At 31.8% G+C, this 3,593-nt stretch overlaps 1 protein-coding gene across 3 annotated transcripts in view; it reads left to right on the top strand.

Moving 5' to 3' along the window:
- Positions 1 to 3,593, top strand: part of LOC108756382 (inactive rhomboid protein 1) — a 210,125-nt gene that overhangs the window by 78,418 nt on the left and 128,114 nt on the right. The window lies entirely within an intron of this gene.

Here is a 3,593-nt window from a genome sequence, read left to right as displayed (position 1 = left end):
TGAATTCTTTCTTTTAGCCTTTTTCAGTCTATATTTATTTGCTCGCTACTTTCCATTGGGTTTTCCGTTCTAATTATTCTATAATTTAATTTTGTTCTTATATTTCTTTTGTGTTGCCTGATCTTGTTAGCTTCTGTATATTATATTTCTTTATTTTTGGGTTATCTTCCTGTTTTATATTTGATAGTCGAGTTCGCAGGATAGTTACTACCAAAAAGTGATCTGAATCTATATTTGCTCCTCTGGCTAGCTCTGGCAGTCCATCACATTGTCTTGTATTTATAAGTACATGGTCAATCTGGTTTTGTATGTTGCCATTTGGTAATTTCTAAATAGCTTTGTGTATGCGTTTGTGTTCAAACATTGTATTTAAGGTGCCTCTAGATACACATATGTACTATATATGGTCAATGTATGCCAGATTGTCAAATATTACACACATACACGCACATACATGCACAATTATCCATGAATATAGATCAATTTAGTGAGTGCGTGCAAAGTTGATTTATATTGGTCAAGTCTGAAGGCACCTTTACTATTGTCATGTTCAATGATACCGCAAAATTGATCAGTCGCTTCCCGTTATCATTTGAGTTCTGATAGAAGCACTATGTGCTTCTATTGTTGAACAGAAAGTCTACTCCCTCCCTTTAGCGTTCATATTGCCTATGGTTGTTTTGATGTCATATCGTGTCGAGAGTGTATCAGCATCGCTAATACACTCTCTCCAATTCACCATAGAAAGTTTCCTAATCTTCAGATTTCTCCTCAATTGGTGCGCGTCCGTTGAGTGAGTAGTTAAAGATTTTCTCTTTTATTTGTATTCTGTATATTCTTGCGTTTAGAGTTTCAAACGCTATCACACGCTTTTAATTCCTTCCACATATTCCTCATTCTTGCAATTATGATACAAGTTGTGCGATTTTTTTACCACAACGTCCTGTTCTATCCAACGTATATTTTTGTAACGCTAATATATCCAACTTATGTTCCAGCAGTCTATAATTTCCAGCTGCGTCCTGAGTACTCCAGTTCTATATAATGTTCGGGTATTCCACGATCCCAGTCTCATGTCCATTCGTAGTTTGCCAGTTCTTAAGGTTCGTCCAGCTACATCTTCCTAAGATTTCGTAACATTGTTTTTTTATGAGAAAGGGTCGTTAACTCCTAACTTAACTCTCTTTTCGAAGAATCATTTCTTTCTTCTTCGTCTGCCCTAACCTTACCTTCCACTGGAGTTGGTTACCCAATCTCCGGTGGGGTTACTTACACGGGATACGCTGGCTTAATTCTTGCTTGGAGGTGAAGGTAGAGATTGAGTAGGAAAGACTACGTAGTGTTATCAGGATTCAACACCATGCAATTCGCACTACCCCATTTGCCTCCAATCTATTACTATATATTCGATACATTCTATTACTATATAAAGTAAAGTATCGATCTTTCTCTCGACTTGTTTCTTAATTTCTATACTATTTACATTTCTATACTATATACATGGAAAATACAAAAGTAAAATTTCCGCTGCAAAGCTTTGGTCTTTTCTAAATCAAGCGCGGCAGAAAACGGCGCAGCGCCACCAGCGATTTTTACAATTAAGTTTTTAATATGTTGTATAAACGCGTTTTTGATTGTTGCAGGTTTTTGGCTCGAATCAAACGCCGTTACCTGATGGTCCCACGTATTATCTCAATATTTTCTCATCCTCTAGAAGTCTGAGACAATACAAACATTGTCCTAAGAACAATTATAAGAACATCTGTTCTCGTATTTCCCTCGCTCACTTTTTAAATTTAATTTATGCTAATTCCTAAAGATTAAAATACATGTAACGCGCACTTTTATCTCTTTACCTTCTTAAATACAAAATTCCGCAAGCAGCTATAATAGGATATGTCATAAAAAGAACAAAATAAGCTATACTTATGTTGTTTATTTTGCTTAAAGATTTTAATGATATTACAGTTTTTATGTCAAGCTTTTAAGATAAACTTATTATTCTTATTTTGAATTGTTTTAGAAAAAAAAATTCATTACACACCAATTTGTCTACAAAATGTTTCTATTTAACTCACATGATAATGAAAATGGTAAAATTCTTGTAGAAAACATTAGGTGACGAATTTTTATATAATCGCTTTACAAACTTATTTATGATATTATCTACAAATTTGTTTGTAACAAATAAATTGCACATTATAATAACAGAAAATTTATATTAATTTGCAAGAATTGAAAAAGTTCTTTTTAATGGATACAGAAACAAGTCTGCTATCAATTTGAATTAATGACAAGAAATTTATGATGCGCTTGTTTTAATTCTGTTGTTATTATGTGAGAGAAATGATGACACACGATGGCTGCAATGAATAAGAACAGTTAATAGAATATTTATATCGAGCCACCAGGATGCTGCATTTCGCGAAGCATCATGGGAATTGAGACATGATCCAGAGAAAAATCCATAGTTTCCAAGTTAGAGAGAAGAATAAAAACAAAAAGAAATAGAGAAATAGCTATAGAGTAACTATAGAATGTTCATTCTGCAATGCATCTGTTATTGAGGAAAAGAAATGTGCAATTGGCGAAATTGTTTGTAATGATCTCTTATTATTTGATTGTTTGTTAAATCGACAAGACATGTTTTGGTTATTGCGGAATGTTCATTCTCTTAAATTTTAATATATGACGAAAAAGAAAATTTTTGACTTCATTTACCATAATTATTAACTAGTTGTGGTCGTTTTTTGTGAGCTTGAGTTCTTATAACCACTTACTTTTGAAACTGTTGTTGGACAACATTTACTAATGTTGGAATACGGTTCCTTGTCTCGCGTTTGCTCCATAACGATTACATTCAGGAAATTTGGAGATATTGATTTGCGATGCAATATTTCAAATTAGCGACGTTGTGTTTAAGAAATATAGGCTGAAAATGATTCAAAGTTGAGTTAAAATGTTCCAATTTTTTGTAATAATTTATTATTAAAATAATTATACGCATGTTTACAACTACCATTGACACCTATAGCCTTCACATTTATATTTATTTTTATATAAATTCATATTATTAAAAGCATTCAAGATCCAGCTTCGATTAATATAGACTGTCTATTCTATTAATATAGACTGGTCTATTAACATAGATGATTAATATAGATTAATATATAATTATTCCTGAGTTATTGTGTATTCACATTATACGATTCTAATAAAATGTTTATTATTGTTTCGATAATTATGCAGAATAGAACCTTTTCTGAATTTTGACATTATTCGACTGCAATGTTGATAATAATCTTTGTTGTGACTCAAATAGTGATAATAAATCGAAGATTAAAAAATAAAAAAAAAATTTTTTTAAAACGTTACATATATTATAGTAGCGTCCCTCTGCTACTGAGCGCACGACTTTAGAATGTCATTATTATTACTCAGTATATGAATAGAAGTAGATATATGTGTATATATTTTTCGACCTTTCCCGATTTATTATCACTACTTGTATCATACCAAAGATTGTTATCAACATTGCTTATAGCGTAGTATGATATAGACCGAAGCCGATTATCATGAGTCTATTATCAAAA

This window comes from Trachymyrmex septentrionalis, unplaced genomic scaffold (genome assembly GCF_001594115.1).
Source record: "Trachymyrmex septentrionalis isolate Tsep2-gDNA-1 unplaced genomic scaffold, Tsep1.0 scaffold126, whole genome shotgun sequence".
Taxonomy (NCBI): domain Eukaryota; kingdom Metazoa; phylum Arthropoda; class Insecta; order Hymenoptera; family Formicidae; genus Trachymyrmex; species Trachymyrmex septentrionalis.
Note: the sequence above shows the minus strand (reverse complement) of the source record. Positions and strands in the feature narration are given on the sequence as shown.